This window comes from Eptesicus fuscus, chromosome 19 (assembly GCF_027574615.1).
Source record: "Eptesicus fuscus isolate TK198812 chromosome 19, DD_ASM_mEF_20220401, whole genome shotgun sequence".
Classification (NCBI taxonomy): domain Eukaryota; kingdom Metazoa; phylum Chordata; class Mammalia; order Chiroptera; family Vespertilionidae; genus Eptesicus; species Eptesicus fuscus.
This window is the reverse complement of record NC_072491.1, coordinates 37,561,633-37,579,537: the sequence shown is the minus strand read 5'-3', so window position 1 is coordinate 37,579,537 and position 17,905 is coordinate 37,561,633. Positions and strand designations below refer to the sequence as shown.

The window sequence follows — 17,905 nt, the reverse complement described above, 5'->3', positions numbered from 1 at the left end:
ATTTCTATTTCATCTCTTGAAAATGTCCTTGTTTACATGTTTTATTGTGCATAAAATTTATTAACACATTTGTATATGCCCATAATTTAGACATGAACATAAATATTGTGGATGCATAAACAAACATTTTTATGAATAAAGTTGCATGATCAAAACATTTGGACACCACTGGGTTAGAACATGATGTAGGCAAAGCTCATGTCAAAAATTCAATTTCCGCCTGATTGGCATGGTTCAGTAGTTGAGAGTCAACCTATGAACCAGGAGGTCATGGTTTGATTCCTGGTCAGGGCTCATGCCCGGGTTGCGGGCTGAATCCCCAGTGGGGGGCATGCAGGAGGCAGCTGATCAATGGTTATCTCTCATCATTGATGTTTCTATCTCTCTCTCTCCCTCTCCCTTCCTCTCTGAAATCAACAAAAAAAAATATGTTTATTAAAAAAATTCAACTTCCCACATCACCTTATTGCACATAAATAAAATCTCTCTCCTATACGGCATAAAATTAAGTCCAATGAAGAGGATGCAGATGAGTCATCACAGAGCCATCTCTGCTAAAGAGTTAGAAAAATTACTCAAAGAATCTTATTGACATTGATTCTATAACACCTTTTCCTACATGAAAAGAGAAAACTACTTATTATCTTGTGTTGTACGAATTGCTCAATCAAAATACAAATCCTTATTTAATCTTTACAACAATCCACTAAGCTGGAACTATTTATCCTATTTCATGTTTGTTTGTTAGTTAAGAGAGTTAACTTCCTAATGAACACTTCTAGTAAAAGAAGAAACTGGTATTTGAACAATTTACAATCACAAAGTCAAGCACTTTCTTTTCCTTAAGGCAGAACCCTAATTTTGGCACTTAGATTTATTTGATCTTGGACAAATTATCTACACGCTTTAAGCCTAAATCATTTATTTTTTAAAAGAGAATGAAAGATAACTACTTTTAGTTGATCAGTATGTTTTACATATGCACTTTTTTTTACCACAGGAAAAAAAATATGCTAATGTTTCAGAGCTCTGAGGTATCCTCTAGGCCTCACTCTCTGAATCCCCAAGCTCATGTTGAATAATTACAAGGAAGTTCAAATGTTTTCATCTGTTTGGTGGCTAGCAGGATCCTTGAGCAATATTCATATCTGGTCAGTTTTGAACTACAACAAATCGTGTCTAATATGAATAATGAAATAGACTGAAGCCTGCTGTGCCATAGTCAGAAATTGGAGAAAATTTTTTATTTTAAATTGGACTTCATGAGATAACAACCTGAGTATCAAGGATTATGAGCTCCCATCCTGTGTGTGATGTAGATTTATCAAAAACATACCAGAATAGATACAAATATGTTCCTAATATAAGCTTCACAGAAAAATTTCCAACATTTAGTATAACCATCATTTAACTAAGAAAGAATTGTAATATATCATTTTGGTTTTGCTAATAATAATAATGCCTTGTGGCTCTATTTATTTTAACTGTGTGGTATACCACGATTACTAATTGGATAATAAACTCCAAGAAATGTATTTATTTCAAAATAAATCTAGAGAAAACGCATTTTGTTTTTTTAGCCACATGCTACTGTAAATAAAATATACTGTGACTAAGAAAAGGAAATAGATTATATTATCAAATTAATCAGTGTAACAGAGGGTAAAATGAGACCGTTTCAGATGCCTCAGAATTTTGGGCTAAAACATTAAAGTTGAGAAGAATGGGTGAAAAGCAAATCTTGTGATGCCTAATTTTATTTGTCAACTTGGCTAAGTGATGCCCAAATAGCCGATAAAATATTTGAGTTTGTCTGCAAGAGTGTTCCTGAAAAGATTAGCATTTGAATCAATAGACTGAGTAAGGAAGACTGACCTCAGCGATATGGATGGGTGTCATCCAATCTGTTAAGGCCCTAAACAGAACAAAAAGGGCAGCGAAGGACAAACTTGATCTCTCTGTTAAAGCTGGGACATCATATTCTCCCAACTTTGGACATTGGTACTCCCCTGGGTCCTCAAACATACAGACCCAGAAGAAATTACATCACAGACTCTCCTGGTTCTCCAGCTTCCAGAAAGCAGATCATAGGTCTTTATAGCCTCTATAATCATGTGAATCAACTGATATGGGAGAAGCTAACGATTACTTATGTCAAGTTTTAGCTGTCATGTTCTAACAATTTGCTGGACTCATTTACTGACACTTGGCCTCAACAGAGTCCTACCTTCAATGAGGTTGAGATGTCCCAGTATATCCCATATAATAAAAGGTTAATATGCAAATTGACTGAATGGCAGAACGACAGGTTGCTATGAGGTGCACTGACCACCAGTGGGTAGATGCTCAACGCAGGAGCTGCCCCCTGGTGGTCAGTGCACTCCCACAGGGGGAGTGCCACTCAGCCAGGAGCCAGGCTTGCTGCTCCTTTAGCGCTGCCTCGGAGGCAGGAGAGGCTGCCACCACCAAGGCAGCCCTAAGGACCCCTCCGAGGATGTCCACCTGCCGGCTTGGGGAGCGGGCCTAAGCTGGCAGGCGAACACCCCCCGAGGGGTACCAGACTGTGAGAGGGCGCAGGCTGTGCTGAGAGATCCCCCAGTGCACAAATGTTATGCACCGGGCCTCTAGTCCTAATATAAAGAAAAGGCTCCAAAGGCTTAGAAAGATAAGAACAGTGGAGTGAGTTTATCATGTGCAAACTGTACATTCACTCACCACCAATTCTAAACAGGCCTAGAGGACATTCTCTTCACTCCCAAGAGAATACCCTTGATAAGCTCTGTGGTGATAGTCTCTACAGGCCAGAGATAACAGTGAGAGTTGTCAACTGAATAGGCTCTGCAGTCAACTGGGATGATGTCATTCAAACTAGCAAAGACCAGGTGGCAATGCTTAACTTCCATAGACAAGATGGACATATTTGCCATAATGGGGAAGAGGGACAAAATGATAAGCAAAATATTTTGACCAGCAGTAATCTTTCATATTGTCTGATAACCAATCATGGTGTCTTTAAAGGTGAAATAGATGGACAGCGTATGGAAATGCAACTTAATCTATGTAATAGAAAAAAGAAACTAGATCTGGTAACTAAATCTGAAACCTGATTTGGGTTACCACAATAGAGAGTCTGGCCTCATGAAAATTTAGGGATGCATCAAATTGGTGAAGCCTCTGAAGGCCCACTAATCCTGTAGAATATCCTCTCCAAAGGGGCTGCACCCCCACCCCCACCCCCACCCCGCCTAATTCTACAAAGAAGCAAACCCTCTTTGGATTTTGGAGGCATCATGTACCACACAAGAGTGAACAATCCATTAGGCTACCCTTTTTGACTCAGGTCCAGAGCAAGACAAGACTCTGCAGCAGGTCCAGCTTCAGTACATGCTGCTCCAGCACTCAATCCTTATGCCCCAGTAGATCCAATGATACCGGAAGTGCCTGTGCCAAGCAAGATGCTGTTTTGAGTGTCTGGCTAGCCTTCATAGGAGAATCACAGCACAGAACTCTAGAGGATGTTAATGAGGTCCTGTCTGCTTCTCCAGCTAACCTGTTTCCTTTTGAGATGGACCTCTTGGCTTGTTACTGGACCCTCTAAGAACATCTGACCATGGGATATGAATTGGCCATGAGACCCGAGATGCTCATCATAAAGTGGGTATTCTCTGACTCACCAAACCATAAGATTGGATATGTGTATTAGCAATATAACTGAGTGGCCAGATTATTATGATCTCTGAACGCATAAAAATCTGGCCACTTAGTGTATTTGTATCTCAAATGGGTAACAAAAGTATTCTAGACTTTTGCTGGAGATCAACCACCTATTTGCCCTGAGCTTTCTATCAGCCAGTGCAAAGGGGAAAACTGATCAGATGCACGATTTATAGTATCTTTGATATCAAATAAATGAGGTACTCAAGAGAAGTACATCGAGTGGCCAGATTATTATGCATTCAGAGATCATAATAATCTGGCCACTCAGTGTAGAATACACAAGTAAGTTAAACATGCAGGTAGCCTCTTTCAATGCATACGTCTGCTACATTGCCTCCATTCCCTCAATCCATTCATATGTCTTCCTGGGGAGTTCATTATGACCCATGACTAAGACGAAAACTTGAGACTGGTTTAGACCTGGTCCTGCATGATATAGTGGCATAAAATCCAAGTGGACTACTGGACTGTTACAGCACTATAAGTTCACTCCTAAGTCTGCTACAAAGACAAGTAGAAAAGCTCCCATGCCTTAAGAATATTTATTTGTCCACATAGCTGATCTACTGCCAGAAGTAGAGATCCACTGATTTATAGACATTGGATAATGGTATGACTTAGAGATTGAAAAAGAACAGAATTGGTATATTGTTTTCAAGGATGTCTAAGGACAGGTGTTTGAAAGAACACCTTAAAATATGCATAAAAATTTAAGGTATTTGTTTCCTGTCTGCTCTGTGGGTCTGAACCAAAAAAAGAAGAAGAAGGACAAGAAGAAGAAGAATTGAAATAAACAACAGCATATAAGCTGGGGAAAGTGGTAGCCAGAAGTAAAGCACTCGAAAGTCCTTTCATTTTTCATGAGGAAGGCAAAGATGTTGCTCAACTTCAGGTTTTTAAGTTAAAAATGCACCCTACTATTTCTGAGATAACCACAAAAGAAAGAAATTAAGTTTAAAACTTCCAAAAAGTAGAGGAAAAATATCTTAAACAACTTATTAGCAATTCAAATTCAGCAATGTAAGAAAATAAAGTATACATTTTAATCAGAATCAATTTCTTCCAGAAATACAAAGTTGGTTTAACATTTTTAAAATTCAATAATGTAGTTTTTCCCATTAATAAAGGCCAAAATCATATGATAATTTCAATATACAAAGAAATATCTTTAAATATTATTGAACTCAACTTTTAATTTAAAAATCCTTGCAAACTATTAAGAGAAGTAAACTTTCCTAACTTTATAAAAGGTATCTATTTAAAAAACTAATAAAATTATAGTAATCATTCTTCTTAAAATCAGGACCTATACACAAAAAATATCAAGTATTACCATTTCTATTCAGCATTATATTAGAGGTCTTAGCCAAGAGAGTAAGACCAGAAAAAGACATAAATGCCACTGAGTCTGAAAAGAAACTGTCATTTTTCCCATTTTCCATTAAGAGTAGCTACCATATAATCATATGGAGACCTCCAAAAAAGGAAATAAAAGCTATAATGACTAAAAAGAAACCACTCTGCCATTGTCACCAATATGGCTCTCAGGAAAGAAAAATACAAAATAATTTCCAGCTAAAGTAAAAAATAATAACATAGCACATTTCTAGATGCACATTTAGAACCAAACTGAAAAATGTATTGCATTACAATGAAATCCACTTTCTAGTCCAATTAATAAATTAACCTGTGCTAAAAGCCCCTCCTGTTGCTTTCACAGATAATGGCATTCGGAAACACTTTAGGTCATGACTTTACTTACATGAGCCTCCAAAGTCAGATTTTCAAACCTCATTAAAGTACAGAAGAAAGTAAACTAATAGATTCTATAGCAACTTCACTAGTCCAAAGTAGAGTAAAAATGACCAATCTTATCTAATAAAGATGGGCTATGCAAATTGACCGTAACTCTGTGACAAAGATAGCGGCGCCCACAGCCAATAAGGAAGGAATATGCAAATTGACGCGACAAGGCAAGAGGCGGAAGGTGGCTCTGGCCAGAGTGAAGGTGGAAAGGCAGCTCCAGCCAGAGCGAAGGTAGTGCCGGCAGCCGGGGGAAGGAAGGAAGGCCTATTCTTGCACGAAGCTTCATGCATCGGGCCTCTAGTTTATCTATCTTTAGCTCAGTAATGCATTTGCTTTACATTTAAGAAAAACAAATGTGGACTCTGCTAGGTATTAAATAAAATCTGTGTTAATAAACATCAAATTCATAATTAATATGCACCAGCTATATTTTATTGAATCTTTATTACCTAATCAATAAAAGCCAGCATGAAATATAACAAAACCTCCATTTAACAATTCCATGTATACTATACCCATGTGAGAAAGAGGGCAAACAATTAAATGAAATAGGATGCCTTCCATTTTAGCTGCACCTTTCTTAGGCTTGAACAATTGAATGGCATCATGAAAATATTTCTTTTATACAAATCACAATATTAATAACTACACTGATAACTGAGGACTCTATGTTACAAAACGAAAACCCAGAAAATCCAAATCAGTCTTGTTTACACACACACACAAAAAAAAGGGGAGGTCAGTTGACTCACAAACTGACTATAAATTTTAATTCTTTTTCTTTTGTGGATCATCTTTTAACCTTTGTGTATTTTTCCTGGTGAAGTTTAGAAATAGCAGAAAATTTTAGCTTGCTTTGTGTACAACATTATGTTGTAATTCTGTACAGCATGCTGTTTTATATGCATTTATTCAATCAACAAGTATTCAGTTGAATTCTTATGATGCATATACCATAGTCAAAGACAGATCCTTGAAGAAATGGGAGGGGAGGGAGGGGAGCCAACAATATAGTTAGAAAGAAAGCCATAACTCAGAAAGTAGTTAAGTAACAATGTGGTTAACCACTAAAATGAGTAGCTCGGCCTCTCAGTGCAACAGGAGTTCACAGAAACAGAAGAGCTGGGGAAACTAGAGCAGTCAAAAACTTTAATTAAAAAGGCAAAACACAAACTATCCCCTAATAAGTGGTGGATGGTTGGATAGGGGAATACAGTAGAAACTGGGATTTGTGCCCAGGTATTTCCTTCAGAAACAAATGCTCATTATGACAGCTGCCAGGAATGTGGGCTTTTGAAGGTTCTTACCTGAAGCCTCCTCCAGAATTGTCCTCCCACAGAAGGCAACTTACTTACCCCAGGTCACATTCTTTCCCTGGAGGAAGCCTGCTTCTGATGACTGGAGTACAAAGGCCTGACTACCATGTATCCACTGGAACAACCCTTACCTGCCTCCCCATTCCAGAGCTCCCCAGGTGATCCCGTCTGTATCATCAGCTGAGGACTCTATTGTAACTGCCTCTTCGCCCAACTTCTTCCTCTACTCAAACCCTCTACCCTCACTCCCTTCAAGGTGCTGATCCCGTGAATGGACATGCAAAGCTGCATCTCTGAGTCTGTTTCTCAAGGAACCTAATCCAAGACTTTGTTGAAGAAAAGGGAAACATTACATGTAGAGAGATTATCAAGAAAAGACTTGACATTATATGTTTTGGCAAAATTGATAAGCTAAGCTGGCTAGCTGAAGGTGGTGTGTGGGGACAATGAAAAGTTCTGGTTAAGCAGATTTTGGAAGACCTTGAATGGCACCCTAGTTTGGAATTCATCTCATAATTCAGTGTTGCAAAACCTCTGCATCCTCAGTGCTCCAGGACTGTTAATTCATCCGCCCAGCTGACTGGAGGCAAAGCCAAATGTGGTAAAAGGCAAGCATAAAAATTCTCTCAAGTTTGATTAGCTTTGAGATTTATATGAACCTTAGCCGATGTATCATCCAAAATGAAAACAATAGCCAAGTTAAAGTCTCTGAAAGATAGCCCAAGTCTCAAAAACCAGGGGATTTGTATGTTTATTTCCCCTTGATCCAGTGAATTAAGAAAATCAATAAAATGAGGTGTGCAAAGTGGTGATAGTGAACAGCTAGTCCAGCAATTATATCACTAATCCATGCAAAACCACTATGACCCACCTGGTTTAATTTAATAATTCCCTTCCTTTAGCCACATTCAATAAACTTTCTCAGGTGTGTGTGTGTGTGGGGGGGGGGGGTTGATTACATGAACCTTGTATTTTGTCCACAGTTAGCATTTGTTATAATGAATGCATGCTCTTGTTTAAGAAGCATGGCCCCAGTGAATGGATAAATGACATGATAAATGTCACTGTTTGGAACCGTTAATTTGTCAGCCACATGTAGAATGGCTCAGAATGGCACAATCTGATGGAGTTTGTGTGGTTGCCAGGATTAAAATAGCAATGATGATAAGAGCAAGGAAGGGCATTTCAAAGAACAAATTGAAAGGATTTGATAATTTACCAGATATATTTGTTTAAGAAAAGGAAGGCAGGAAAGCTATCTGGGCCTTGGGAAGAATTATTAATCTGTAGCTGAAATAAAACGGTAAGGAGTGGAACATCTTGTGTTGTTTTGGCTTCCCTTTAAGTCATTCTGAGTTTGAGGTACCTATAAGATAACCTAAATGGAAAATCTTTCAAACAGTACCCACTCAAAATCATTTCTGAAATAGGAGATGCCATATAGATAGCTGTCGATGTGGTGATGGTACAGCACATTCCCACCTGGCCTGAGACATGTCCAAAGGAGATGCCCCATCATGTGTCCTTTATAGTGCTGGCAGCCACCTCCCTCAGTGTTCATTTTTCCTCACGTTAGGGCAGTTGATTCCTGAGTGTTACTACAGAGCCGAGGATAAGTCTTGTGAAGCCAGGTAATATGTAAAGTGCACAATATTGTGTGTGTGTGTGTGTGTGTTGTGTGTGTGTGTTTGTGTGTGTGTTCTCTTTGAAAAAGGGTTTTAAAGGCGGGGGAGGGCTCATAGAGTGACAGTAGGCTTGTATATGAAATGTGTGACTTACTTCTTTTCCATCTCCCCAGGGCACCATTTCTAGTCCCCTGAGGCTCACTTCTGCTCTACCTGTCCTCTTATCACCATCACTTCTGATCTGGTTCATCAATTAGGGTTTTTCTCTCAGCCTGGGGCAAAAATCCCCATTAAGGTTTTAACTGACAAGAAATTCAGTATTAATATGCAAATATGCTACTAGTCCTGTGAGAGTCGGTAAGGGCCTCTAGAAGACCAAAAATCACCTAAAAGCAATATAGCAGCCAAACAGAGCTTGGAAAACAGAATGGGTTCTCGGAGCAAAAACTAGCCCATTAATCTGGTACCTCATATAAAAGCTATGAACCATTCTTACTTTCCATTCTTTTTGTGTATCTGACACAGTTGTTCTAATATTGCGTATGCGGGGATGGGCAACAAGGAGACTTAGAGTTGTGAGTACATGAAACACAGGGCTTACTGTATTATTATTCATTAACCACTGCATTATTTATTTGTATTACAACTGTACGCCTACTTTTGCCCACCCCTGTGTAAGGTGGAGTTCATCTTTTCTGTATTTTTAATGGCTAATCCGTGCAAAACGACTGGGGAAAGTTGATTTAACCCTTTTTGAAAAAAGTTAAGTGAGAGGAATAAAAACGAATAGCCAATTACAGGAAATGGGCTCCTGAACAATGAGGAGATATGTCAAAGGACAAGGTTGACCAAGCCCCTTTCCTCGTGGAGGTTATATTATAGGAGGATCCACATACTGAACAGATGGGTAAGAAAGGGCCAGTGACTGAGTGCTGTGGTGGCAATAAAACAACGGCAGGATGGAGGCTCACTGGGAATCTGCGGAGAGTGAGCTGTCTGTAGGGCCCCTCTGATGAGAGGTTTAACTTGAGATCTGAAGAGCAAGAGGGGCAGCCATGCGAGGTGTTGGGGGGGAGGGGAGGACCTTTCAAGCAGAGCAAATAGATCATGCAAAGGCCCTGACACACAGGCAGATGTTAGGCAGCCATGTCTCTGCTACTCCCGAAACTCATCCTGGGAGAGAAATCATCAAACTGAAAATAAATTTTCAACAACCCAGAAGGAGCAAAATATTTTGTCCAAAGAAAGTCAGCTAGAGTGTGTATCAACAGGAAGCAGATAATTCAAATACATCCGATCATGTATCTAAATTATTTGGACCATGAGTGGGTGACTTTACGATTTATATAACATACTTATATTCATCCTTACGTCAAAAAGAGTTTAAGATATCTCCCATAGAAGTAAAAATTATGATCAAATTGCATAAATGAAATGTGAAGGGAATAAGATAAAGTACAAGTGAGAACATTATAGGGGGCGGGCGGGAGAGGGGTGGTGGTGATAATGGCCTACATTCTGGCTATCACTAGGCTATGAGTTTTCCAGAAACCTAGAGCAAGAGATGTGTGGTGGCAAAGTAGGGCAGGAATGCTATTAAACAATTCAAAATATGCATACGCCTTCTCTGGTATTATAAAATTAAGCAGTAGTTCCCATAAGAGGATTCTGTCTGATGTAATGAACATGCCCCTCCACATCCTTGAATTGACAAAACTGTATTTTCATGATCTGGTTCTTACGGTGACTCTCAGTACAGGCTTCTTAAATCATTCCACTATACAACTCAGTGAAAGTAAGTCTTCAATGGGCCACCTCGTGCAGAGTGGGTATCCAAGTCACTGTTCAACTAATTTCACCCAAAGTACATTTTTAATAACTTGAGAACTTAATGTACATGACCCTCATGGATTCTTCCCTAAATATTACTTCTCAAAACTGAACGATAGATGAACTTAGGGACACTGATCTCTGTCTTGGATTCCCTACCAATCCACAGATCATAGCAAGGGGATGTTGCCAACTATACACAGACTTCAATGTCTTAACTGAATGTTAAGTGAGGATTTGAGTTAAAATAATTCTGTGAAAGCTGATGCTTCATATGAATTTCCAAAAAGTAGAATATTTGTCGTCTGTGTAAATTTAAAGGTGTTTTTGCCACTAAGAGGAAAGACACCAGGGAATGTCTTAATAAATATTTTTAGTTAGAATAAAATAATATTCTGTTTAATAAACTGTAGTTGTTTTTAATTACCATTTATATAATGCTAAGATGATTATTATATTTTGTAAACAAAATATAAAAAGAAAATACCAGGTCCGCTAGAAAGAATTCATAAAAGTAAGCATTAATTTAAAAAAATCTCAGACATATAACTACAAGAAAGATTATATAATGAAGTCCACTTCACACATATAGATATGTTATTTCAAATACAAGAAAAACCAAATGTATTCTCAATTCAGTTTGTCACTATGCATTTTGATCAATAGTTCAAACAGTAAAGAAATAGCATGAGTTATATACTACTCTATGCTCCAGGCTATACTTAAAAAAGTAACTCCTCTTTTTTATGTTAAAGGAACAACTTACAACCTAAAACTATCAGAATGTTTCACATAGAACACTACCCAACAACCAGAGCACTTAGATATTTTTAATAATTCATGTTTTAATGTGATTTTTGCTAAGGACTTCCAGGAATAAAAGCTACAACAGAAACTAACAAATCTTCCCTTGACTTTATTCAGTTTACATACTTGATTCTATGGCAAATTTCTTAAAAACTAATATCTAACTCTGATTTCAAAATGAGTCTTACTTCTAATATTATAATGATGGAATGAACTGATGAATATGAAAATGGACATGGCATATAAACATAAAACAAAGATAGCTTTTGTAAAATTATGAGTGTATCAGTCTTATCTAAATACACCTGAGTTTTTGAGGATAGGAAATGTTTTACTACATTTATAAGTTCTCAGTAGGTAATACAGCACCCAATAAATATATATTGAAGGAATGGAAATAAAGTTTCAAATATTATGCACCAAAGAATTTAATATCTGTTGAAAAGATAATAAAGTCATAATGAGTTTTCAAGGTGAAATCTCCCATAAACCCTGAGGATATTCCCAGACTCCTCGTGCACATTATCATTTATACACAAGCTACACTTTTCAGAAGTGACGGGCTGGTCCTGATTTCTTTTCATTCATATATGCATTGAAAACTATTTAGTAGACTACCTGCTATGCACCAAACATTTTCTATGAAGATATAAGCAGTTAAAACTGATCAAATATCTGTCTTTAAGAAGTTATATTCTAGTGGAGTAAAGAGAACATAAACTGAAATTATAAAAATCCAGTGAAATAATATCAAATGACAATGGGGATGCGAAGAAAAACAAAGAAAAGCATATAACAAGAGAGTGATGGGGAGTGAGGGAGTGAGGATTCCTTCTGAAATAATAAAAGATATTCTGGGCTGTTTTCTAACTTTATGCAATGCTTTCAAATTTTGCGAAAGTATATTGTCAATGTTGAGATATAGCAACAAGCAAGGCCTCCCCTGCCCCCACCAACGAACACACACACACACACACACACACACACACACACACACACCCTACATTCACATTTTACTCTGCTAAGTGCTGCTCTCCTTTCTCCTTTTCAGAGATAGCAGAGCTACAACCTAAGCAGATGCACTAATTTCCAAAAGCAACTTATTACGTGGTCTGTCACCGGGTTACTAATATCAACAGAAAAGAGAAATAGCAGCAGCAGGTAATGTGATGGCAGCCAAAACTGACTGGGTGTTCACCAAGTGGCAGGCACTAAACCGGGCTCTTTAAACTTTGTTTCCTCTCACATGTTCCTCATAAAATACTCCTCAGGCACTGTTATACAGATGAGGACATGGATGTTCACAGGGATCAGGTAACTTGCTCAGGGCCAAGCGGATAGTAAATGACACTAAGCCAGAGTTATCACCAAAGATCACCTGCCTCATCCCATGTAACTGTGCCATGCATCTTCCCCTATATTAAATGCAAATGAATTTGGGGGAGTTAGGCATTAAGCCTTGCACAGCGGTGTGGATTAATTTATCAAGCCCTCTCCAGAAAGCAGATATTAAAAAGAGAAAAATATGGCTGAAAGGGAATTAAATAAGGTTAATTCACGTAAGTACATAATTAAAAGTTATTCACTGTTCATAAAGGCTAATTAATAGAATGGAGGATATTTTGCTCTCATTTAAAAAAATAAGTATTAAGATGCTGTCCTGGCCAGTGTAGTTCAGTTGGCTAGAGCACCATCTGGTATACCAAAAGTTTGCAGGTTTGATTCCCAGATAGGGCACATACAGAACGCAACCAATTGATGTTCTCTCTCACATCAATGTTTCTTCTCTCTCTTTTTTCCTCTCTCTAAAATCAATAAACATAACCTTGGGTGAGAATTTTTTTTTTTGAAATATGCTATTTTCTAGCTGGCTCTAGCTTCAATCTGTTTTTTTCCCCCACAGAAGGAAAAAATATATACAAGTCAATGCTGTGTTTAATTCAATGGATACCTACTGAGCTTTGTAACCTTCAAGAGCTTCAGATCTACCTTTAGATACAAGACATGATATAATATATGAACAAACACCCACTGTCAGCAGATTACTGTAACACAGTGGTCGGCAAACTGCGGCTCGAGAGCCACATGCGGCTCTTTGGCCCCTTGAGTGTGGCTCTTCCACAAAATACCACATGCGGGCGCGCAACATACAGTGCGATTGAAACTTCGTGACCCATGCGCAGAAGTCGGTTTTCGGCTCTCAAAAGAAATTTCAATCGTTGTACTGTTGATATTTGGCTCTGTTGACTAATGAGTTTGCCGACCACTGCTACAACACATCTTTCAGCCTGTCCTCCACTAGAGGGAGGGCACAGAGAAAAGGAAGAGAAAGCAGGGCAGGGCCCCTATTCAGACCAGTCACAACAGGTCACTTTTGTAACATAAGCATCTTAGTGCTGTAAAATTCCCTCTCAGCACTGCTTGAGCTGTGTCTCACATATTTCGATACGTCATATCTTTCTTTTTTATATTCAATGTATTTTTTAAATTTCCCTGAGATTTCTTCTTTGATCAGTAGATTACTTAGAAGAGTGTTACCTATTTTCCCAATGCTTTGGAAATTTTCCTGTTTTCTTTCTTATTTAGTATTTACTTAACATGTCTTTTCAGTCTGAGACCTCCCTTGACTTTCACGACCTTAACATTTTTGAAGACTCCAGGAAAACAGAATTTCCCCAACGAGTTTATCAGATATTTTTCCCATTGCTCAATTCAAGTCATGCGTGATTGGCAGAAATATTACAGAAGCAATACTACATTGTTTTACCTGCATCCTGCCAGGAGGCACAGGATATCGATCGGTTTGATTATTTAAAGTAGTGTCTGCCAGGTTCCTTCACTATAAAGTTACTTTTTCCCTTTGTAATTAAAACTATTTTGTGAAAAGACACTAGAGATAATGTAACATCTCATTCCTCATCCACTTTTCACCCATTTGTTTTAGCATCTATTCATGTTTCTTGCCTGAATTACTAAGAAGATGGTTGCCAAGTAGTGATTTTCTAACTCCATCATCCCTTCAATTTTAATTAATTGGCATTCTACTATATGATAAATCGGTTTCATCTCCCTATAAATTGAATACATTCATGTATCTCATTATTGTCCCTGTGCAATAAAATAATCCTATTTTATACAACAAGATAATCTATTACCATCATTTGTTTGTTTTGATTCTAAAGATGTCCCAGATTTAGTTAATAAGAGCTTCTTAAAGTTGCCTTCTATATTCTTCTGACATGTACCTATTTTTCTTTGGCCACTTTCTTACTTTCTAGCATAAGATTTTTCAGGTTCATCTTGTACTTTCTCAGCTCCAAAGCTGGAATCAACCATTTCTCCAAGGATACCTGGTTCCACTAACAGAGAATGACATTTATAATCCAAAATCTGGTCAGTAAGTGTGCTCATTGCTACTGGGGTATTGCTATTCCCAGGCCTTCACAGTAAGGCAGAGTAAGGAAATAAATGTATACATTTATATATACTAGTTTGTTAATACACACTAGTATATATACAAATCTATACTTACTTTTATTACATCTATATCTATTTTATTATTGAAAGTCATGAGACACATTAATACCTCCAATTTCATTCCAGCACCACAAGGTTCATTCTACCTCTTTCCTTTTTATATTTGTGACGCCCATCTCCATCAGTGTGATAGTTTGCTCGCATTGTGTTCAATATATTTAATTACTTTCTCAACACTCCCCTACCTCATAAGTAACAAACCTCCTGATCCTGCCAGGTGACTACCTGGTACTCTCCAGGCCAATTGGATTTCAGGGTTGCAGATGTGGCTGGAAAGTGTGGGGCAGGGTACCTGGAAAAAGCCACTTGTGCAGCAGCAAGTGTGGGCTTGATGCAGGCTATGGGTGACCATACACTGGACCTGAGTCCATCTCATAACACCTGCCAAATCAATTAGCACAAATTCAGGCCGTGTAAGTAGAGGTTCTTTGAGCTAAACAAAGAAGGTGATTTTACTTGGAGTGAATCATATTGCATTTGGAGAAATACAGTGAATTTGGTTGGCCACATCTTCAATACACAGAGATTTAAAATTCTATGGAGATTTTTATAAAGGACCTTTTATTCTGCTTTTTGGTAGTTTAGAATTTTACACTCTTGTGAGTACGCTCGGGCTTGAACCAAGATATATGACTGCTCTGAGCAGCTTACAACCAATAATTTTTAAGTAATTATTCTATTTTAACAGCAATGTATCCTTCTCTATGTTGAAAATAAATTTACTGTGATGTTCCACAGCATATAATCTCTTGGAAATGAAGTTAAGCTGCTTACAATATCGACAAAATAAATCTCTTGATCCCAATAAGAAGCTATATGCCAGTTAATTATTCAGTTTCAGAATTTCTGACTGCCAAATTCTTTGATGGTTAAATGGTTGGCCTTAGGGTTTGAGATAAGTCTTGTGTTTACATTATGCATCTTCTCTATGTGTGTTGCAAAAGTAGTCCCCTTTGGTGGGAGACAAACCATGTAACAATTAAGGAACTATGTGTGGAAACCCATAGTAAATGGGATTTTAGTGTCAATTTATTGAAGTGGTGTCAAGCATTCCTTATAGATTGATGCCCAGGCTTCCCTACCTGCCAGCCCTGAATAAATCAACAGAATACTGAAAGTGTTACATCTTACAAAAATATGAAGTAGTTGTGGAATGTAAGTCATCACTACCATTTTCATCTTAAATCTTCATATTATTTGATTAAAATATCATTATCCAAGACTCTAATGCAATGATTTCTAGGCATAGTTTTATAATGCCTCAAAACATCTTCAATCATATTTAAAGGTAGCATAAACTTACACTACTAAATAATCTGGAAACAAGATTCATTTTAATTTAAAGTAGTTTTTGAAACACCATATTGTATGCAATACTTTATAAGCTTCTCAAATGATAAGATGTTAGAAATAAACAAATTAAGTAAGAGATAAACTAGCAAGTAAGTAAATAAGATATCCAGGTGAAAAACAAAACAAAACAGGATACAAGTATCCTCAATAATAGTATTTGTGACCTTTGCTATTGTTTTGAAATAACATTCACGTGCTCTCTTTGAGATGCCTCATTCCAATATGTTTGTTTGTGTTTTTTTAAATAAAAACAAAACATTCCAAATTTACAAAATCTGTAAAGGGGACATAATGTCAGGTCTTGTATATTTTCAAAACAAAAGTAAACTTATTTCACCAACTCCACTACCTCAGCACAAACACAAAAAAATCACAACAAAGCACATATAATAAAACTAGGAGACATCTAACCATTTCAAAGAGTGATTGAGAAAAGGAGATTTTAGCATATGCCACTGTTTCTTAAAATGTGGTCCAGGAATTAAATACATAATAATTTGTGCCTCTTACTATATTTGGATTCCTGGCTCCCCCTCTGGTTTCCAGAGCAGTTCTTATAAGAACCATTGACCAAAGTGCTGGGAGCACTGACGAGAATGTTAGATCAACAATATCTGTGTTACACCAATTTCACTGGTTTTCTAGAATGAGAAGAAATAGGCAACTACAAGCTGGTGAGATTGTTCAATTTTGTGAAGTATGTGTAATTCTACTCTCAAAACCGAGCTCTATAAAGATCAAAATTATTGTATAAAGACCTGCTTTTCCTAAAAGAGAATGTATCCATTTTCTCCCTTCAATTTTTAAAAGTGCACATCAATCCTTAAAAATTAATTACTCATCACTACATATGGGATGTATGTAACATGTCATCAACAAAATCTACAAAAATCAAAGCACATCATTTTTTCCTTAGTATGGAATTTATTGGGGTGACAATGGTTAACAAAATTACATAGGTGTCAGGTGCACAATTCCTTAGCACATCATCTGTACACCGCATTGTGTGTTCACCACCCCAAGTCAAGTCTCCATCCATCACCATTTATCGCCCCCTCCCCCGCATAGTTCCCTCCACCTCCCCCCAATCACCACACTGTTGTCTGTGTCCATAAAGCATGTAATTTTGTCATTGTATTTTAGTGAGGAAGTCTTATGATTTTATGAGAAAATTTTGACAAACCTTAAATCTCATCAGTGCAGAACTAGCTGGCGAGCATTTTTTTTAAATGCGGACTTGATAAATACGAAGTTGGATTTATTTCCTAATTATGTAGAAAGTTTACATACATTCCAAGCTCTATTATCACTTGGAGAAACTCTTCAGAATTTTAAAATACGTTGAGAACAGCATCTATTTAAAAAAACAACTTAGTTATTCATCCTAGTAAATTGTACATATTCCAAGAGAGTAGAAACACTATTTACTTTATCTTTCTTTTGATGTAATTAATACAATGTGCCACAAAGGGTTATGATGCTTCTGTTTTTTAAAAATATGCATATGGCCTTGCCTATAGTCTCCAATTATTTCACTAAAGGTAAAGGAATCTAGTAGCTCCAGCAATTCTACTTTCCTTTGGATTTGGACCTCCTTTGCTAACACTTTTAGCAGAAACAAGAATCAGTTCACACTGTGTAGGACGTTATGACTACACAACATGAGTTTCTGCAGAAACTATGGCCAGTCTTTCAAGACAGCACAACATGAAGGATGGACAGAAAACCAAGAGATCGTGAAATCCTGGTTATTTCAAATCGCTCCTCCCCAGAAAAAAGACCTATCTGATGGCACGCCCTGTCCCTGTCTCCCTTTTTGTGTTGAGGCATTAGTTTGAATCGTTGTTTTCTCTGCTGTTCTCACTCTCTTAAGTCCTAGAAAAAGCTGCTCCATTCTTGGTACCTCTTCCCGCT

At 37.5% G+C, this 17,905-nt stretch overlaps 1 protein-coding gene across 1 annotated transcript in view; it reads right to left on the bottom strand.

Annotated features, from left to right (window-relative positions):
• C19H8orf34 (chromosome 19 C8orf34 homolog) overlaps positions 1–17,905 on the bottom strand; it is a 253,026-nt gene that overhangs the window by 231,720 nt on the left and 3,401 nt on the right.